At 42.4% G+C, this 22,895-nt stretch overlaps 1 long non-coding RNA gene across 1 annotated transcript in view; it reads right to left on the bottom strand.

Annotated features, from left to right (window-relative positions):
* Window positions 1-993: 993 nt before the first annotated feature.
* Window positions 994-22,895, bottom strand: part of LOC143527822 (uncharacterized) — a 33,068-nt gene continuing 11,166 nt past the window's right edge. Inside the window, exons 2-3 of the long non-coding RNA XR_013134279.1 lie at window positions 3,387-3,495; window positions 994-3,258 (exon numbers count right to left, since the gene is read on the bottom strand). This is a non-coding gene — a long non-coding RNA (uncharacterized LOC143527822). The remainder of the gene's footprint in view (window positions 3,259-3,386; window positions 3,496-22,895) is intronic.

Below are 22,895 nucleotides of genomic sequence, written 5' to 3'. Positions count from 1 at the left end.
ATGCTTTATGAGTAATCATGGACACTAGGGCAGTTTCAGATCCAAACAGTTGCCTAACAACTGCCTGCAGCATGTTTCTGGAACAAGCTCATAACCAGTTTATTGTTATTATTATTAACATTTATTTTTTCAAACAACATTATGTTTTCTCATAAATGCTTACAGTCATACTACACAAACCACAAAACACATATGTTATAAACATATTTATAGGTCACTCTAGAGTCTAGACAATTCAGAAACACTCATACATACAGGAATGTTGAAAGATCAAGTGTGAAGGAACAGATATGAAAGAAAGAGATCAGAGAGTGAGTTTAGTAAGAACTGTGCATGTTAGCTGAATAATTCAGAGCAGATCTGTATAAAATAATTTACTGGAAGCCAGTGAAGATTTTGGAGGATGAATGTAATGTGATGGTATAAGCAGGTATGAGTTCTGATCCATCTGAAGTTTGTGAAAAAACGAAGAGCCAATTCCAGAGTTCCAGACAAACACTCACAGAAACACACGCAAAAACAAATCCACATATACAGACATGCCCGAAGGGAGGAGTCAGGTCTGTACGAAGACATCGAATTGTCTGGGATCTTAATAGATTTAGTCCTCAGATGAATGAAGATGCCTTCTGCATAATAGTGAAAATGCAGTTAAAAATTATTTATAATCATTTGAGAGTATGTAACTAATGAACAACAGATAATCAAGGATTCGAACTTGAGTGAGAACAAAGGTACAAAAATATGACCTGAGAGGGTAATAAACTCTCATTGTCATGTAAGAGGTAAATCAGTCTAAGCTAGAGCTATCGATTTTAACTATATATTAATATTATTGAGCTATGGTGGGGATGTCAAGCCATCAAGACTGAGCATTTCAAATCAAATCACATTTATTGTCACATAACATCCCTACAAATGTGAAGGTGAGTGAAAAACTTGCATAGGGAACAGGTCGCATAGTACCTAGCAGTCCATAATACAAATAAAAACTCACATGCACATTATATACACAATATTGCACAGTTCTATACAAGTTATGGGTATAAGCTGTGATGTGTTCAGATGTTCACATTTCCATATATGCAATCTAGTGGCTCTGATGTACAAAAAGGGTTCAGAGAACAACCAAAAAACAAACATAAACATGTCGAACAGGGATGCAGAGAATCTGGGGGAAAATAATGTATATTAAGATAGAAAATGTACAAGTAGGCAAAATATATATGCAGATAAATTGTGCAAATTTTGGGGTTTCAGTAAGTGAAGAATAAGGAAAGGAGGGAGCGTGTTTATTAAGAACTTTGTGTGTGGAGTGGAAGTGGGATGGATGCTATGGAGATCAGGTCAGAGGTGTGTTTGACAAGTCTTTTAACTGTTGAACTTTCAGCTATATATGTGTATATAGCAGTTTCCATACCATGTGGTGATGGAGCATGTTAAGTCCTACAGTCTACAGTCTGTGTGAAGAATGTTCTGATGATGTGGGGTCCACGCTTCCTCACCAACAGACAAGCCTCTCATCTGCCTTCTTCTATACCTGTGTGTTGTTTTCAGTCCATATCAGATCCTCTGTGATGTGATCGCATCTGGACCCATATGATTGAAATGTTGCTTTGGGACCACATGTGTTGTAAAAAGCACTATATAAATAAATTTGACTTTGACTTTAACTTTGAACGCAGAAGAACTTACTAAAACTACTGAATTTCCCAACAGTCCCACTAATGGTGATAGGGATGTGCATGTTCTGTTTTCTGAAGTTTGTTATCAGCTCCTTGGTCTTGTCTACATTGAGAGAAAGATTATTCTTGTGGCACAGTGAATTGACTTCCTCTCTGTAGGCCTCACTGTTGTTGGAGAGTAGGTCCACAGTCATTGTGTCATCAGTAAATGTAATAATGACGTTGGAGCTGTGTGAGGCTGTACAGTCATGGGTGTGCAGGGAGAACAGAAGGGAGCTTGATGTTGAGGGTCAATGGGGAGGAGGTAAAGCTGCACATCCTTAACATGTCATTGGCTCATCAGGACATTTTTGGATTATTTCAAATGATTCAGAAATATATGATGAATTGTGTTTTCAGTGGATAATAGAGTAGCAGAACAGTTATAGAACAGGGTGCAAAGGACTAATGTCATAAGGCTAATGTAACGCAACAATTCTGAAAGACGCCGGGGTGAGCAGAGCAACATTCTATCAGTTTCATTTTAGTTCTACAAACACAAAGACACATTTCATTGAACAAAGACAACAACGAATGAGGAAAATAGACAACACTCAGACTTAAATACACGACAATAAATAACACTTAAATAACAAGGCACAAGTGCAACATATCACAACAACAAGACAAGAAACAGGTGCGATGGATAACATAAGCAACACTTACAAACAGACAACAAGATGCAAACGGAAACAGATGAAAACATGTAGACATGTGTGGAGGGAGGGGTCAGGGGCAGTGCTGTAACAGACTCCCCCACCAAGGGCAGCTCCTCCTGCAGCGACCAGCGCCAGCAGTTCGGCCCCAGACCCACAACGAAGGGCGGGGCTAGAGCACAAAACCACCAGCACCAGAGTTGGCCCCGCTCCTGGAGGGAGAGTCTGCCAATAACATGACCTAAACTGACCTCTCCAGGAACACAGAATTGAATTGAATTGAATATACTTTATTGATCCCCAAGGAAATTCACGTTCCCCTGGGGCCTTGGGCAGAGTGGCCCCGCATAGTCAAAAACGCAGCCGTTCAGGGAACAGAAAGTGAACAGAAACGGCACAAACACTGGGACAGAGACAGTCACAGACACACAGACACATTAATAACAACCAGTACAAAAGGGAAGAAAAGGGTTTGGGAGGAACACCGAGATAGACAAACATATAAAAACCAGACACATATTCAGAACTGATTCCCCGGTGGCCACACCAGAAACCCTGTGAAGGGCGCAGGTCTGTGTCCTTGAGGTGCCAGGCCTACCCCTGAGGTATGAACCCCAGCTTCAGGTCCAGCCGGGGGAGGCACATTCTCCTCTTGACCCTCAGGATTGGGTGTGGAGGTGGCTGGGGAAGGTGTGCTGCATTCCAGGAAGAAGGGAACCTCTGCGGTCTATGCGCCAGGGCTGCTCTACCCCCTCATCTGACTCTGGGGTGGAGTGCTGTAGGCTAGCTACCAGTCCCCTCCACAACCACACCTGTAGCTCCCTCTAAGTGGTCCTCCTCTTCCGGTCCTTCAGGGGCAGGTCCAGGACTGGCTCCTCCTCCCCATCAGAAGTAAGCGAGGAGAGGGAAAGACTATACTAGTGAAACAGAACACCTTACATGCTGGCTAGCTCTACTCCGAATTGCTAGCCTAGTGTAGACAGTCCTCCTCCACAAACCGGCCCACCTTTGGATCACCTGCTCTTCTTCCTCTTGGGTTGGCCAGAGGGCGAGGGTAGCACCCCCTACCCTTATGACCAAGCTTCCCTTCCGGCATCTTTATCAGGTTCATTGTTCTGTAACAGGAGGAATCAGAATGATGCCGAGGCGAGAAGAGCAACGTTCAAAATTGGTTTTATTTTAGTTCTACATACATGAAGACACATTACATACACAAAGACAAATGAGGAATGTAGAAAACACTCACACTTAATCCTATGAATACTAACAAAAGAAAAAGGGCAACATATTGCAATAACAAGACAAGATACAGGTGCAACGAATAACTGTTGGATTATGGAGATCTGCTATTTATGAACGCTTCAGCCCTGCATTTGAAAAAGTTGGATGCTGTATTTCATTGTGCCCTGCGGTTCATAACAAACTGTAGCTATCAAACCCATCACTGTACCTTGTATGCAAATGCAAAATGTCTGTCTCTGACTAATCGCAGACTGTCTCATTGGCTGTTTTTTATTTATAAATGCATTCTTGGGCACCATCCTTCATATTTATGCTCACTTTTGTCAAGAACCCTCAGCCATTATGGCCTGCGTTCTCAGGACATCATTTTGATGCAGGTCCCAAAGGTCAGAACCGAATTGGGTAAAAAGGCTTTTAAATATTCTGCCCCTATCACCTGGAACAACTTGCAGAAGGAATTAAAGTTATCTTCTTTTGTTACCCTTGGGAATTTTAAATCAATTTTAAAGGACAGACAAAATGGATCATTTGGCTTCTGCAATTGTACTAATATTTAATTCGGTTACATTTCTTGTCCATGGCTTTGTAAATCTGTTATTGTATTTTAAATGTTTCATGTTGCTGTCTTGGCCAGGACACTCTTGGAAAAGAAGTTTTTAATCTCAATGAGTTTTTTTTTGTTTACAGTTTTTCTCAGTCGATTTGGTTCATTTGTCACATCATGCTTTACATTGCCATCACAACTAGTGCATTTCTCAAAACAGTTAGTGCAAACAGCAAAATCAAATATTTAGGTCAGTCAATTTGTCAGTGCCATCAGAATATCTAGTCTGTGTGCCATTGCCTATGAACAAGGCAGTCAAAATACTTAGTCATGTTGTCAGTGCAACTGTAAGTCACAGTCAGTGTAGACTGTATATTCTGATGGAAACTAGTTAAGCTTTGATTTCAAGAACGCTACACATTCTGTGGTATATCAAATACATGTTACACACATACAAACTTACATGGAACACAAAGTTACACATCACTGTATGTGGGAGACTGATAGCAAGAAATTGGACTGGAATCAAATTTGTACAGCAATATTGTTTGACTGTATTGTTTGCAATGCAATTTGTTGAGAAACACAAATCTGATTGAAATTCAGAAAAGACAGACAACTGACTGGAAAAACTGCAAAATTAGAAACTTATTCTACACATTCAAAACAACCTGAGCACATACAGCCTCCTCTTACTGTGTGAAAATGGAACCTCTGCCCCCCTCCCACGAGCTACTCTTGATATCCTATATGGTATAAGAATGCAAAAATGCAAAAAAAAATAATAATAATAATAGAATAACGTCAGAATGTCAATGTGCAGCATTACAGCAGAGAGCACATTTCTGAATTACATACATGTTTTCTCTATGAAATGTTTGAACGATTGAAGACACAGTTGATCTTCCAATATTCAGCTGCACCCAGCGACCAGCTTCAGCCATTGTGAGACCATGACTTACATGTAAAACATGGTCCACAATTGTTGCCCTTACTATATTTCACTTTATTTACTTACTATATTTTACTATATTTTGTCCCCTCAGCCTTACACCACACAGTCTTATTCTCTTATTGGCTGTTCACCCTATACATGGCCTTGTCTTTCCATTATGAGACTTTGTGATACTGCAGTGTTTAGCGTCTATAAATGCTTGCCAATTACAGTAAAGGTTCATGTGACGCACCTCTGACCTATGGTTGAGACCATTGGTTGATCTAAACCTTCACCAATTCCCTTTCTTACTGTAACTGAATGTTCACTTGCAAACAATTTAATCAAATTAGGATAAATTACCAAAATGTAACAAAAAAAATAAACGAAATAAAAAGAGATTATGACAACATGTTCAGCACTTTTGCATATAATGACCTAGGTGATGACCTAAAGACTAAATGTTTTGAAGGGTAAGACAATTCAACAGACAAGCCGTACAACACATTTTGATAAACATGTCAAAAGCAACTGATTATGTAAAAAACAACAGAAAACTGTCCATGTCCATTTGCAATATGTACAAAATCATTTGCAAAATGTTAAACACAATGAGAAATGCAATTATGATGTGCACAAGTGACAAGGAGATGAGGAGACTGTGACGGTGGGTGCGGAGTGAAGGACGAGACAGAATCCTCCAGTTATAGCAAACGTCACTTTACTGACACGTGGTATTGCGCAATCAGCGCACGAGAAACAGATACACTGAACACGAAACGTGTAGACTAGAGGTCTGCACTCCCGCGGTAATCCCGCGGGTCCCGCGGGACCCGACAGAATATCTTGCGGCGCGGGACAGAATTTAATTGTTATTGGCGGGAGCGGGAGTTGAATTAGTCCAGGCGATGCGGGAGCGGGACCACATATACATGTAGAAAAATCCCGCAAATTAATAGTCTAGAAAATTATAATAATAACAACGCAATGATTTCCATGCATAAGGAACAGGACGAAAACAACTAATCATTCAGTAAGTAAGCAATAAACTAATTCAAAATATTGGCTAAGCAAGTGATCACGTGAACATGAAGTGTGCGTCATTTTGTCATTTTGATACAGAAATGGCAGAGACTGTAGACCAGGGGTCGGCAACCTTTGATACATGGAGTGCCAACTTTAACATGTCCAGTCAATGAGTGTGCCACTATGGCGGCGAGTTTAAATTGTTGACCGAGGAGGGGGGAGGTGTAAATCGACACAAAAAGTATTATATCGCAATCGATCGCCAAGTTTAAACGCCTCCGCCGTTCGCGCGAGGTGTGCGTGCGGAGTCGCGCGCTACGGTCACTCGCGAAAGTCTAATCCATTAATATAATAATTTATATTAAAATATATATATTTGCTGATGCTGGTCCAGCGTGTCGCGTGCCAGTGACTATGCCTCGGTGTGCCAATGGTGGCACGCGTGCCATAGGTTGCCGACCCCTGCTGTAGACGGTCAACCAGTTTCAGCTGTGGAAAATTCTATTAAAACAGGCGAATACACCACAATTAAGCCAACTACAGGAAAGTCTGATGTATGGAAGTCATATTCCATTGTAATTAATGGAGATGGAAATCGGCTTGTTGTGATACATGTCAGAAAGTGTTGGTGTACGTCACCTAACGGGATGTGTTTGGACTGTGGTAAGAAATGGGACAGCGCGATCCATCGCTATATTGCTGTTTTAATAAATACATAAGAAAATTTCAAGTACTAAATCTAATTAATTCAATTCATATTAGGATTGCGGGCGGGGGCGACAGAAATGTGTATGTGGTGGGCGGGTGCGGGATTAAAACAAGCGATTTTTTGGCCGGTGCGGGCGGGAGCGGGATTAAAACAAGCAGGTGCGGGCGGGAGCGGGATTAAAACAAGCGATTTTTTGGCGGGAGCGGGCGGGGGCGGGTCTAAAACAAGCGGGAGCGGGCGGGAGCGGGATTAAAAAAGCAGTCCCGCGCAGACCTCTAGTGTAGACTCAGACAACGACGAGCACAGGACACTGCGCAAGCGCACATTAAATAGACAAACCACATTAGCCCCGCGTGATTACGAGACGATGCACAGGTGAAACGGATATTCACAAGACATAACCACACCCACAGATATCCACAGACGCAGACGAGTACACGTGGACAACGTAGACACACGCCCAAAAGGGAGGGGCCGGGGTCCTCAACGTGACAGACGCCCCCTCCAAGGGCACTACCCGTCCCGGGGTGCCAACAGGACCAAGTGCCCCGAACCCACGACGATGAGCGGATCCGATGCGCTCAGTCCTGCGTCTGGGAGGTGATCGCCCTCGGCGAAGCGTCCGCCACGAACCGCCTATAACACCCTCGCTGGGAATACCGGGGAGAAGACGTTAGACAAACACAACGGAACGTTCACGAACACACAAACAGGGAAAAGGGGGTTTGGCAAACATACGGGAAGACTGACAAACACTGGGACGGACAAACACGAAACAGGCGCCCAGCTACGCGCTAGGAGGAGCGCTATCAGGGGAGAGAGACCGGGAGCTGCTGGTGCTGCGGTGGGCGGTCCTTCCCTTCTCCCGCCTTCGCTGCGAACCCTCCGCTGGGCGTAGCGCGACTGGCTGACGCTCCGGGTGCAGCGCGGCTGGCTGACGCTCCGGGTGCAGCGCGGCTGGCCTCTCCCCTTGGTGGGCCATAGGGCATTCCCCCTTCTCCTTGCGACTGCCCCGTGGAGCCGGCAGTGTGGTCGTTCTCCTCGGTCTCCATGGCCTCACTGCCCTGGCTCCAGCTCATGGGCTGCTCCGGGCTGCCACCCCGGGAGCAGTCCATAGCGCTTCCTCCGGAGCGATCGGGGGACGGACCCACCTCTGGAGTCCACCTCCCCTTCGCAGTCCCGGCAAAACACTCAGAGGGGGGCGGACTCCCCTCGTCCTCAGAGTCGAGCTCGCTGTCCGTGCACTCCGAGATACCCGTGTGCACGGATGGAGGATGGTCTTCTTCCTCATACTCCTCCTCCTCTTCCCCACCGTAGCCTACGGCAGGTGTGGAGCACTCCGACGGAGAGTAGTCGTCTTCGTTCCCCTCTCCCCCACCGTAGTCCACCGTGGGGGCGGAGTAAACGGACGGAGGGTAGTCCTCTTCATCCTCCTCTCCCCCACCGTAGTCCACCGTGGGGGCGGAGTAAACGAACGGAGGGCAGTCCTCTTCATCCTCCTCTCCCCCACCATAGTCCACCGTGGGGGCGGAGCAAACGGATGGAGGGTGGTCCTCTTCGTCGGAGTCCTCCTCCCCAAACTCGCTCTCTGGGGTTGACGCGGTGGCGCCGACCACACACGAGCCTACCCTCAGAGGCGAGAGGGCGCGGGACCGAGGGGGGTGTCGCCTCATCCTCCATGTCCATCATCATCTCCGCCAGCTCGGGGTTGTCGCGCTCACAGTCCCGAGCTGCAGCCAGCTGGAAGACACACGCCAGATCCGTCTCCATCTCCACGAACGTCGGCGTGGCTTCATGGCGCGGAGGGGGAGAAGAGGCACGGTGACGCCGTTTGCTGGTGCGCTGGCCCTTCTTTGGCCGGGTAGCGTAGCCAGGCATGGTGTCTCAATCAGGCTCGTCGTTCTGTGACGGTGGGTGCAGAGTGAAGGACGAGACACAGAATCCTCCAGTTACAGCAAACGTCACTTTACTGACACGTGATATTGCGCAATCAGCGCACGAGAAACAGATACACTGAACACGAAACGTGTAGACTCAGACAACGACGAGCACAGGACACTGCGCGAGCGCACATTAAATAGACAAACCACATTAGCCCCGCGTGATTACGAGACGATGCACAGGTGAAACGGATATTCACAAGACATAACCGCACCCACAGATATCCACAGACGCAGACGAGTACACGTGGACAACGTAGACACACGCCCAAAAGGGAGGGGCCGGGGTCCTCAACGTGACAGAGACTGAATGAACAGTTTTGAGAATTTCAATTCTGATCTGAGAAATGAACCAAATCGACTGAGGAAAAACTGTAAATAAAGGTAAAAAATTAAAAATTAAATAACACGAGCAACGCAGACGAACACAACAAGACACACACGGAAACGGACCATATACAGACAAACAGACACGTAGACATGTCTGGAGGCAGGGCACACATGGACATGTATGGAGACAGGGGTCAGGCGTGTACCATGACAGCTAAGCTCGGAAATTTGATTTTGAGAACTGCATTCCAACATACAGAATCGGTATGGTCCAGAGGTAGTCCAGAATGAGTACATATTTAAACAACTATTGTATGTAGACAACTATGTAGACATACAGTGCATTCGGAAAGTATTCACAGTGCTTCACTTTTTCCACGTTTTGTTACGTTACAGCCTTATTCCAAATTGTATTAAATTAATCTCTTTCCTCAAAATTCTACACAAAATACCCCATTAAAACCATGTGAAAAAGGTTTTCTTGAGAGTTCTGAAAAAAAAGTTTTAATAAAAAACTAAGAAATCACATTTACTTAAGTATTTACAGCTTTTGTCATGAAGCTCAAAATTGAGCTCAGGTGCATCCTGTTTCTACTGATCATCCTTGAGATGTTTCTACAGCTTAAATGGAGTCCACTTGTGGTAAATGCAGTTGATTGGACATGATTTGGAAAGGCACACACCTGTCTATATAAGGTCCCACAGTTGACTGCATGTCAGAGCGCAAACACCAAGCATGAAGTCAAAGGAATTGTCTGTAGACCTCCAAGACAAAATTGTCTTGAGGTACAAATCTGGGGAAGGATACAGAAAGATTTCTGCTGCTTTGAAGGTCCCAATGAGCACAGTGGCCTCCATCATTTATAAATGGAAGAAGTTTGGAACCACCATGACTAAATTGAGCGATCGGGGGAGAAGGGCCTTGGTCAGCGAGGTGACCAAGAGCTCTGTCAGAGCTCTAGCATTCCTCCATGGAGAGAGGAGAACCTTGCAGAAGGACAAACATCTCTGCAGTGTTTCATTTGACCTGTGTTTGTTCTTAGCCCATCATATGAGGTATTGGATCGTTGTCGTAAGGTTGATCTGTTGTCTTTAGCTGATTTTTTTTATGTTGTTATACCTCGCTCTGCTACTAAGAGGGACATTAGGAGGCTGCTAGAGTCATCTCTAGTTGAACGTGGTGTGCTGCATGTGGCTGAGGAAGTTCCAGGTGTTGAACTTGGTTTGGCCCAGAGCACAGACCCAGCTGAGGCAGAATCAGACTCTGTGGTTTGTCCTAGGATGGGACCTAGGAGTTCTCCCATGTTTGATCCACTTATGGAGATAAAATTGAAAGAGTTGGAGTTGGAGATCAAGATCCAGGAACGGGAGGCAGAGTCGTTACGACTGTGGGCTTTGCAAATAGATGCAGAAAAGGAGGTGACTCTTAAAAGGCTAAGTATGGGTCTGGAGAGACCCCTACCACAACCTCAAAAGGCTGCCTCCCCAGCACCGACTAGCCCTGCTCCTCTGGCTACACCTGTACCTAAGCCCCGTTCCATTAATCTTTCCTGTAACCCAACTGTTCCTGTGTCTGTTGCTGAACATTTTGATATCAGTAGACAGATTAGTATGGTCCCTACCTTCAGAGAAAATGAGGTTGATGCATATTTTGCAATATTTGAGCGCATTGCTACCACACTAAATTGGCCAAGGGCAGTATGGCCTCTACTCCTGCAATGTAAACTAGTGGGAAAAGCCCAAGATGTGTGTTCATCTCTATCACTTGAGCAGAGTGTAGACTATGACACTGTGAAAGCTGCTGTCCTAAGAGAACATGAGCTTGTGCCAGAAGCCTACCGTCAGAATTTCAGACAATTGAAGAAAAAACCCACACAGTCCTGTGAGTGAGTCCTGTGGCTACCGAAGCACCTGCCTCTCCGGACTGTTTCTCTTGCCATGTGCAAGGACACATTATAGCAAACTGTCCAGCTCTGAAGAAGAAAAATGCACGTTCAGCTAAAAAGGTACATTGCACGAATATAAAAGTCCCTTCTTCCAGTGCTGACACTGTATTTGAGCCCTTTTTATTTGATGGTACATTTTCACTATGTGAGTCTGATCCAGCACGCAAAACCATCACAGGTCTGTGTGATACTGGCGCTGCAGTGTCCCTTCTGTTGGATACAGTATTGCCCTTGTCAGAGGACACATATAGTGGCCAAGATGTTTTAGTTCAGGGCATTGAATTAGGAGTTCGTAGGCTTCCTTTACACAACATTTACCTCCTCATGGATGGTATGATATGTGTAGCTGTTAGTTCTGCTTTACCGGAGAGTGGCGTTTCGTTCATTCTTGGGAATGATATCGCAGGTAGTAGTATATTTCCTTTGCCCATAGTGGTTGATCGCCCTTTAGAGAGCATAGTTCCATGGTAAGTTCCATGGTAAGTGATGGTAAGTGATTCTCCCGCAGTTTATCCTGCTTGTGTTTTGACTCGTGCCCAGGCACGTATGGCCGGGTCCACAGTGTCATTGGCTGATACTTTTATGTGTGATCCCCCTGTCTCCCAACCTGTTGACTTGGACAATCTTGGTTTGTCTCCTTTGTCCCCTATAGCAGATGTGAATAGAGATGCCTTAGTGGCCACACAGAAGTTGGAAAAAAACCCTCTTGCAATACTTCAACCTTGCAGAGAAAAAGTCCGGCACCCCAAAACAGCAACAACGTTACTTCATCCGAGATGGGGTATTGATAAGAACTTGGTCTCCGTCTAATGATACTGATGGGTGGGATGCTATACATCAAATTGTTGTTCCCACAGCTTTTCGGTCACACGTGTTGCATTTAGCCCATGAACATCCACTGTCTGGTCACTTAGGTATTCGTAAAACTGTTAAGCGTATTCTATCGCATTTCTTTTGGCCTTCTCTGAATAGCGACATGGCTTGTTTCTGTCACACTTGTCACACCTGTCAATTGGTAGGAAAACCCAACCAAGTGATCCCTCCTGCCCCGCTGTGCCCAATACTGGTTGTTGGAGAACGATTCAAAACACTGTTAGTGGACTGCGTAGGACCCCTGCCTAAAACTCGTTCAGGTAATTCATACATTCTTACCTTAATGTGTGCTACGACTAGATTTCCTATGGTAATACCCTTGCGTTCCTTGAAATCCAAAGTAATTGTCAAGGCCTTGATAAAATGTTGCACTACTTTTGGCATTCCGAAATGCATACAGTCAGACCAAGGCTCTAACTTCATGTCTAAGCTTTGAACACTTTGAACAAGTGGTTAAGGAATGGGACATAGAACATAAAGTATCAAGCGCTTATCATCCAGAATCTCAAGGAGCATCGGAAAGGTTTCACCAGACCTTTAAGACAATGCTGAGGACCTTTTGTCATGACTGTGACAAAGACTGGGATGAGGGTGTTCCGTTATTGCTCTTTGCTATCCGTGACACTGTGCAGGACTCAACAGGTTATAGTCCTAACACCTTGCTTTTTGGTAGATCAGTCCGTGGTCCCCTTAGACTTCTGTATGAACGATAGCTGGGTGCTCCTCAGTCTACATCAACTCGACCTGTTTGTGACTTTGTTGAAACCCTTTGTAATCGGTTAAGCACTGTTCGTGAGATTGCCAGCAGGAACTTGACATCTGTACAAGCTGACATGAAAATTCGGTATGACCAGAAAGCAGTATATTGCTTTCCTTGATTTAAGGTTGGTGATCGTGTGCTTGTATTTTTTCCAATTCCAGGATCTCCCCTTTGTACAAGATTTTCATTTACATTTACGGCATTTGGCAGACGCCCTTATCCAGAGCGACTTACATTTTTATCTCATTTTTTTATACAAGTGAGCAATTGAGGGTTAAGGGCCTTGCTTAGGGGCACCTCAGTCATGGCCCCAGGTCTGGGAATTGAACCCACGACCCCCTGGTCACAAGACCAGTTCCCTAACCACCAGGCCATGACTGCCCAAAATTTAGGGCATTTAGTAGATCTTATCCAGAGTGACTTGCAAAGTGCTTTGCATCTGTTCACAGAATTCATCCTAGATAATAGTACAGATAGGTCAGAATTCAAGATAACCTTGAACCAGACTGCTACTAAACTACAGGAATCAAATCAGAAATCATTACCTGGTATTTCGATGAAACAAGCTAACTTAAACATAAAGTAAACTTATACCAAGAAGCGCAAATATCCATAGATAGACATACAATTTAAGAACAAGGGCGACACATGCTATCTGCTGATTTAGTGCTCATTTAAATACTCAACATACAAGTGTGACTTCTGGAGAGATTGAAGACCAGTCTGAATCAGTTATAGAGCTCTGATGACCTTAATTCATTTAATTTAAATTTTCTCATGAAATTGGAACATAATAGGGACATAATTATCTTCCAATTTGTTATAAAGGATCAGTTAACAATGAAATTGGGCTAGAGTTTGATGGCAAATGAATCAAAATTTCTTACACTAACTGTTGCTTAGTATTGTTGCATAAAGACTGTGCTTGTGCTCTCTGGATGTTGGTTCCATTGAGCTCTGATATAAACCCTCAGAGCCAAGCCAGCACTCGAAATTCTACATCTTCATCTTTGATCCATTTGTTTTGTTCAAGAATAAGATTAATTTTGTGAGTATACAAGGTCCCCTCCACCATTGCTCAATCCATCCATTCCTCCTTTCCCCATCCCTACTTTACAAAAGAGAAGGAGAACAGAAAGCACAGTGAAACTGGACATCAGAGCTGCCTGACTCCTGTGTAAACAGACAGGCCTAATGGCTTTCCTATCTTCTCCACCCCTCAAATTAGGCTCAATTGTAACAGCAAGGGAATGTAGCAGCTCACCCTGATGCTAATGCATGCTAATCCCCAACACACACATAGCCCTCACACTCACTAACATGGACTAGGGATAATCACACAGCCACCCAGGCAGCAAGAGAGAGTAAGTGAGGAATGACATTCCCCCAATCCTCGGAAACCTACTGCCGCCAGGTTCTTCCTTATCAACCAATAAATTGAGAATATGCAAATACTACTTTGATGGGAGGGGTCCTTGTGGGCTTATAAGGATTAGAGCTTGTCTAGCCCAGCTCCCTGCCGTGCTAGCACACTAATACAGGTGTTGGTAAACTGTCATTAGCCCCCAACTAATTTGGCTCCATTCACTGTAACATTGTGCTAGCAGCTCGGCTATTTGTAGGACTTGTTTGCTCCTCCGTGGGGAGGTTTCTCTGTACTGTGGTGGGTCCAATATGATCCGTTTTTCAACCCAGAGTCCACACTCTGGGTCGCTCTACATCATCATAATGAGGCTCTTAAATATGAACGTAATCAGGAGAGATGGAGTGCTGCTGGCGGTTTTGCAGCCTTCTGATTGGTTCACCCTTTTTAAACAACATCCTTCTTTATATCTCTCCCTTGGTTCTAAAGTCATTCAGAACATTCCAGAGAACATTTAGCTCATTAGTGGTGGTCTCCCCTCAACATATATAATTAAAATGGACTGGGATATGAGGAAAATATACATACAGCAATAGCATTCAAATGTGTCTTGACATTTTGTTTTGTAATTGTTGAGGTCTGTCAATTCTTAGAATTTATTTACCTGTTTGGTGTAACGTTTCTGTGTAAAAATTGGCATGGCATTTAGCTATAGGCTACACTAATTTTGCTGGACGGATGTGGGAAAGAGTTGAGAGGTTAGCACCTTATCATGAGAGGTTGAAATAGGCATTAAGCTGCTCTGTACAGAACACCGGCAGTTCAAAGGAATCATTAGGGTTGTCTGCACATGGAACAGGGGGGGGGGGGTCGTTTAAACAGCAAACAGAAGCAGCAAACACGACTGATGGAGAAGACCTAAACCAAAACCAAATACTTATATCCGCTAAGAGGCTTTCACTTATTATCATCTTTAACAGAAAAAAAGAGTTTCAGCACTCTTTCTCCAGGGAAAGTCTGAGAGTCCTAAGACATTGTTTGAATAAATCAGAAAATTCCTTTAGATCTGTGAAAATTATAATAAAGACCATTTACAGTTAGCAAAAAAAGTACATGATTTAGCAGTAGTGACATAAATAATTTAAAGATACAATTTGAGGTCATTTTGTTTGCAGAGTCCTTAAATGGAAATGTTTTGTGAGATAAGGAGATGTTGCAAAAGTAAGACAGAGTAGCACATTTAGTACTGAGAAACAATTACAAGTTTGCTGTTTGTGTATTCAATTTAAAACTATATTACTGATCAATGTATGCTATAGAGTGTACTAAAATAAATCAAATTCTCCATAATTTTAATTAATACATAGATTTCCTCAAAAATGAACGATTGGAAGGGGATTGGAAGTTACGAGTGCTTACACTAAAGTAACCCATTAAAGTTTCTATTAGTATTGATTCAAACATCCACATTAGTTCAGACATCCAGATTTCAAACTATACTAATATCGAGAACAGTATGAGTTGGTATAGATCTTACCTTCCACGTCTATTAAAACGCTAATAACCCCCCCCCCAATCCTTCCATCCCACCACACTCCCCCACACACAGAATGGAAGCTACCATGTGTACTATATGTAGTAAGCTGTGCAGATGTGCTGCTGCATTCATTTGGTATTAGCTGTACCTGCTGGGAGACTACAGAGGCCTCATCTCCCCTTCCAGATCCCTTTTGTGAGTTGGCCTGCACTAATCCGTTTGCTCATTTAATGACCACATTGTTTTGGAAAACCTAGCAGGACCAGCCAAAGCAGGTCTGAGAATAGCTTAGCTGATGGCATTTGGGACACAAAGCCCTTCCGAGCTTCACGGATACTAAACCAGGCTCTGGGACACTGCCAGATCACCAGCTCTAAATGTGCCTGGCAACTGGTGAAGAGGGATGTTGGGTATCTCTCAGGGAACACATGAAGCTCATTTTCCAGACAAGCTTGCTATTCAGTTAGATCACACTGCAGAAATACTTTTAATCTAATCATGGCCATGCCAACAAAACTGACCAACTGAGTCCGGTTTCTGTGTTAAGATACAATTCACTTCAGCTTCAGTAAGATACAATAACCCAAATGGTTTTCCTGTACAAGTTCTTCCCCCCCCCACAGTTTAGGAGATATTAGCTATCCAAGACAGGCATACAGCCATGTAGGAAATCTACTCTAAAAAACTGAAGTCTGATGTCTGTTGTCAGTCAAAGGTGCTGAGAGTACAGTCATTTTGATTTACATGACGTTTTGTCACAGGACTCAATCATATATAAACAACACAAATATGACCACATACATGAAACAGGTCTGTATAAGAGGGAGATTTGTTTCACTCTACAAATACATTTTGGATTCTGTATTCAAGTAATTAGAATCATAAAATGTATTTAGTAGATTATTAAAGGGATATTTTGCATTAAAGGAATGTAAATCATATTTACATTCAGTTAATATTAAATGTTTTGTAAGCATTTTTATTTTTCATGATATTGGTATATCATCAACAACAGGTGTATGTTGGTACATTTGAAATAAGTCATTGCATAACATTGTTAATTTGTAAAGAACCAAAAAAGTGTTTCCCCTAAACATTTAATAACATTAGATTATAACTGCCTGTTATTCACATATGCACACATGCACAGAGATGACAAACCGGTATTCATTAGTATTATTCAGGATAAAAGTGCATCTGAATCAGCCTCACCCAGCTTAAAGCTCCCCACTCCCCACTCACAGAGTCTCTGCATGTGTTACCATTACATAATGGGCAATCATAGATTCTATGTTGCATTTATTTGACAATGACATTAACATCACCAGTAGGACATAGGATAAAGAGAAGCACAGGGAATACCAATGACTGTTGTCAAGTCCAGCTGACACACATATGAAAACCACCCAAAAGCCAGCAGTCACATCTAATTATGTCCCTCTTATTTCTGCCCCTGCACCTCTGGGACTGCTGGAGAATTAAGCTCATGTTATCAGACAGTGAGCTTCTGACAGCCGCTCTTGGCTGGAGAGGGTGTCAAGCCCTAATTAAGCTAATCCTCACCCATGGATCAGCTGGGATCCGTTCAAACTCACCATCCCATCTCCAGTGGGCCAGCCCACCTCCATCCCTCTGTAGCCACCCTGCCAAACCATGCTCTCTCGCTCAGAGTCTGCGGCCCTGTGTGGTGAGGTCTGCCCCCTCCGTGGCCCTTACAGGCAACAGACCCTCCAGTGGTGCAACAATAAGGAGCAGATTGTGCGGTCAGGCTCCATTAGGGGCCATCATTAGCATCACACTCTGGAGCCAGCAGCTCAGCCAGATAAGCCCTCTGACTCTCTGTGCCTGTTAAAGCTGCCCAGGATATGGCACATATTGCGTCTTGGAGGAACAGTAGGTCTGAAAGCGGAGTTCTTCAGTAGGGCTCTAGGACTTGGGTCTTTTTTCTGGTGATTGAATACCGGAGGAGCTTATAGCCTATTTCAACCTGTCATGCTAAGGCGCTAACCTCTCTGGAGCGATTAAACACTGAATGCTTCATTAAACGGATGCTTTATGATATTTTCATTGTACAATCAAGTAGAAAAAAACAATTGTCTATAGAATGTGTCACAAGAAAATGAAGTTAAAACAACACAAGTTTACAGGCAATAATGAGCATGTTTGTTCTACAAACTTCAGTTTATCTGTAAACAAGACCACATGCCACTTATTGGCATGAGGCAAATGTATATTTAGATGATAAATAATGAATGTGATGTCTTTTAAAAGCATTCTATTGTCTCTGCAGACATGCATATTCATTGATTACTGTCTATGAATTAAAGTGTCTATTCTTGCCAATTTACAATCAGTTTCTTTTCATGCAACCTCATGAAACGTTTTTGGAATCAGTTAAGCAAATCAGGCTGTTTTGACATTTAAATCTCTTGTCCTAAAACATATCCAGCTGATGCATGGAAAAAAAACAACAACACTTCCACTGATCCTGTAGGATCGAAGTCAAGTCACAATGACTCGACATGTGTGTGGGACAGGCGCCTAAAGACGGCCGTTTCCCCTCTGTGGGCGCCCACACCCCCCTGCCAGGGCCGCACAATGGGAAGCCATTAGGATTCCACTCAGAGGTAATTAACAGAGCCCTCTCCCCTGGCATCTCTGCAGCTCACCTCAGTGGTCCTGTTACAGGCTGGCCATGGGGATCGAATGGCTTTTGTTTTTAGCTGCATGGGGGATGTGGATTCGTCCCCCCATTCTTTCCTTTCCCCCCGTGGATCGGTTAGAGCTCAATAATGGCAAAAGAGCAGCTTTTCAGAAGAAGACTTTAAGTTGAAAAGTCAGCAGGGAAAGGATTCATTCTCAGTACGGGGACGTCTACTCCACAGTGTGCTGTTTTTAAAGGACGGTTTTAAAGGCTTGGCATGACTGCATGGGGCTTTCTGACTGACCTTCTCAAATTCTGCATGAGTTCAGGTCTACAATAAGATATAGATCCACTAAAATCTTTAGCATGTGCAATTGATTTCAATAAATTTTATAACAAATAATGATGACGTTCTAAATAAGCAGCTTTTTTGCTTGCCTCAGTTGCAAATAATAAACCATCCATAAATATACTAAAATACTACACAATCAATCTGGAGTCAAACAGAAATATGATAAAGCTTCCTTGTCTACTTTGTTGGCAGCATGGTAACATCTAAAAGGATCTGGCCCTCATTGAACACAAGCGATTCAGAAGACCAACATGTGTGTGCAACTGGAGGAACAGCTGCACTGTAGCAGGACAAAACTTCTGCTCCACATAATGGTAAGAGATGAACTGGCAGGTACACTATGCTAAGGGAGGTGCTATTTGGAATAACACATTTAAGGATTATTCTTAGTCAGCAAAGGACTGGAGAGTTAACACCCATAGTATTGACATGTATTATTGCAGTACTGATCTGATGATCTGGCCTTATCTGAATTTCAGAGCTTCTTCCTTGGTTTTTAATTGGATCTTGGCCTTGAGCCTTCAGTGGCTGGTGCTGGTTTTGACCTGTTAGGTTACACAAGAGCAACAGCTAAAAACTGTATATCGCTAACTGTATATCACTGTCCAAAGGGACAGATGCCAGTTCCAGAAGTCTTCCACATTTCCACATTTAATGGCTCTAGTCATTCTGCTGAAAGTGGTGTTACTATAATCATGGAGGTTCTGTCTCAACTGCGCACACACACACACACACACACACACACACACACACACACACACACACACACACACACACACACACACACACACACACACACTATTCACAAATACAAGAAAAAAATCTATAAGATCTTGGGTTGAAACTGGACACAAGTAGGTAATAATTTCTTGATATTACAAAAACACCACATAATAAACCAAAACAAATTGTATTAAATTTCAAGATTCAAGAATTATCATTATTTTTTCAACACTTTTTGGTTTTAGCATTTTAAAATGTCTAAAATGTTCCACCAACTGGTTTGTACTTTTATAAAGGCAGTTGTCTCTTTTCCAATTCAGCATTTTTTCACTATGAAATCAGTGAATTCTTATATTATCAAGGCCAAAGATACAAGTCTTGTTAGTCTTTGTAACGTGCAATCAAAAGCAGGCATATTTTAAGTATGTAAAATCTGCCTTCCAAATTAAAAATAATTTTTAAAAATGTGGTCATGTATAAATGACAGTTGGGGAATTAATCCAGTCTATATAAAGATGGAAGGAGGAAAAGTTCCTAAAAAGTGATATAACCTAGACCATTTCTGTCTAAAGTCTTAGCAAATACAATTTTTCCTCAATCGATTTGGTTCATTTCTCAGATCAGAATTCTCTGATATTCTCAAAACTGTTCTTTCAATCTCCACATCTCCTTGTAACTTCTGCACATCATAATTGCATTTCTCATTATGTTTCACGTTTATCAAAATTAGTTGTACAGATTGTCTGTTGAATTGTCTTACCCTCCAAAACATTTAGTCTTTAGGTCATCACATACAAAATTGCTGAACATGTCATAATCCCTATGGCAACATTTTACATTTATTTATTTATTTTTGTTACATTTTGGTAATTTATCCTAATTTGATTAAATTGTTCACAGGTGAACATTGTTACAGTAAGAAGGGAATTTGTGAAGGCTTAGATCAATCAATGGTCTCAACCATAGGTCAGAGGTGCATCTCATAAACTTTTACTGTACTTGGCAAATATTTATAGACGCGAAACACTGCAGTATCAGAAAGTCTCATAATGGAAAGATGAGGCCATGTACAGGGTGAACAGCCAAGAAGAGGAGTAAGACTGTGTGGTGTAAGGCTAAGGGGACAAAACAGTGATATAAGAGCAACAATTGTGGACCATGTTTTACATGTAAGTCGTGGTCTTACAATGGCTGAAGCTGGTTGCTGGGTGCAACCGAATATTGGAAGAACAACTGTGTCTTCAGTCGTTCAAACATTTCACAGAGAAAAATTTATGTAAATTCAGAAATGTGCTGTCTGCTGTAATGCTGCACATTGACATTCTGACATGTTATTCAGTTTTTTGTTTTGCATTCTTATACCATAAGATAACATAGGATAACAAGACTAGCTCATAGAGGTTCCATTTTCACACCTCAACAAGAGGAGGTTGTATGTGCTCAGGTTGTTTTGAATATGTAGAGTAGCCTAAATTTCTAATTTTGCACTTTTTCCAGTCAGTTGTCTGTCTTTTCTGAATTTCAGTCAGATTTGTTTTGTCAACAAATTGCAGCGTGAAAAATACAGTCAAACAATATTGCTGTACAAATTTTATTCCAGTCCAATTTCTTGCTATCAGTCTCCCACATACAGTGATGTGTAACTTTGCGCTCTGTGTAAGTTTGTATTTTGTGTGTAACATGCATTGTTTCATTTGATAGGACAGAATGTGCAGCATTTTTTCAAAAGCTCAAAAAGCTCAAAAGATCAAAAGCTCAGCTAGTTTCCATCAGAATATACAGTCTGCACTGACTGTGACTTATAGTTGCACTGACAACATGACTAAGTATTTTGACTGCCTTGTTCATAGGCAATGGCACGCAGACTAGATATTCTGATGGCACTGACATTGATTTGCCTAAATATTTGCTTTTGAGGCAAAAGGATTCTGAGTGAAGTATGTGCTTTTGCAGGTATTTAATTGACTTTTGCTGTTTGCACTAACTGTTTTGAGAAATGCACTTGATGTGATGCCAGTGTAAACCATGATGTGAGAAATGTACCAAATCGACTGAGAAAACTGTAAAACACATTGAGTGTAAACAACAGGGTATTTTTGCTAGTTAGAAGTACTCTTATCAAGGTAATTTTTCTTCTTTTATGAAATTATTGCTTAAAGGAGAGCAAGATATTTTGATAAGACATTATAATTGTCTAGGAACAGGTTTAAATAAATTACCAAAAATAATTCAATAATGTGACATAGGCCTATTACAACTAGCCTACAAAATATAGAGAGTGAATATCAAGTTCATTTACAGTACATTTCTGACAAATTTCACACTTCAGTGAACTGGCATATAAATGACAAAAGTCAAAAATGAAAAGTCATATTATAAGATTACAAACCATATAGATGGCGTTAAACTGTAGGCTATAACACACTTGATAGTTATAAACATTGGAATGTACCTTATACATATTATAATCAAACAACAAAATGTAGGCTATGTATGAGCTTCCAGTAGCAGACCAAATCAGCATCTCACTCTCATTACTCTCGCTTAGCCTGCTTTACTCAGACAGCTGTTGTGATTTGGGTTTTTGCTTACCTATAGCATTAGCAATAAAAGTATTTTACTCACCTTTATAGCAGAATCTAAATATAATCTAAGACTTGTATGTAACCACTGTTTAAATGTGTACGTGTATGAATTCCATAAAGGCCTTGCGAAACCTCTCTATCTGAACTGAGAAAGGGAAGATGATTGTGCAACCCAAAGGTGGGGGGCAGAGAAGTAATGTATGGTGACCTCCTGTTGACCGGAGCATCCAGCGAAGAGAACCACATGCATGATAGATGTTAAAATATGACATAAAGGGGGAAGCATTGTTTACAGAAACCGCAATGCCATGTACAGACGTTTTGGAGAAGATCAAGCTGTTTAGAGGCGTGGAAAACAGTATATAAACCCTGCCTGGAACCATTGTAACTTCGGAACTCTCTGGTGCACAGACAATTCACTTGTGCCTCGAGACTTCCCCAAGATATATCTTTGATCTAATAAAAGCCTTGTTATAGCATTGAACTGTTTGATTATTGGCTCTTGTTCTCTCTCTCAGCTAAACGAACACGCATGGGCTAAAGGGGTAGGAAAGGTCAGCCCATATCACAGCCTTCTGTCAGAACTGGTGGGTGTGATCCTGCAGTCTATGTTCTGGTGGAGGCATCACGCAGTACTCAGTTCACTCATTCGTAAGGGGAATCGTTTTAAAAGCTCCGATTCAGTATAAGGGTTTAATTCATTAGCCTACAGAAAACACACATGCCTTTATTCAATATGGTTTGGTTGAAAAAAACATTGATAAAGATAATATGCTAAGTATAGCCTAATTGTGTTTGTCAGTTTTATCCCAGGGGAAGGTAGCCAACGCAGATGATATCCAAAGAGAAGTAGAAATGCACGTTTTATTTAAAAGCAAACTTATCTTAAGTAAGTGTCATTTCAAATCTTCTCAAGCACCAGTTGGACTACAACTTTAAATTTATGTCAGTGATTTAATTGTGCGTAATAAATAGGCTATAGGCCTACTAGAATTTCCTCATCTAAC

This window comes from Brachyhypopomus gauderio, chromosome 12 (genome assembly GCF_052324685.1).
Source record: "Brachyhypopomus gauderio isolate BG-103 chromosome 12, BGAUD_0.2, whole genome shotgun sequence".
Classification (NCBI taxonomy): Eukaryota; Metazoa; Chordata; class Actinopteri; order Gymnotiformes; family Hypopomidae; genus Brachyhypopomus; species Brachyhypopomus gauderio.
Note: the sequence above shows the minus strand (reverse complement) of the source record. Positions and strands in the feature narration are given on the sequence as shown.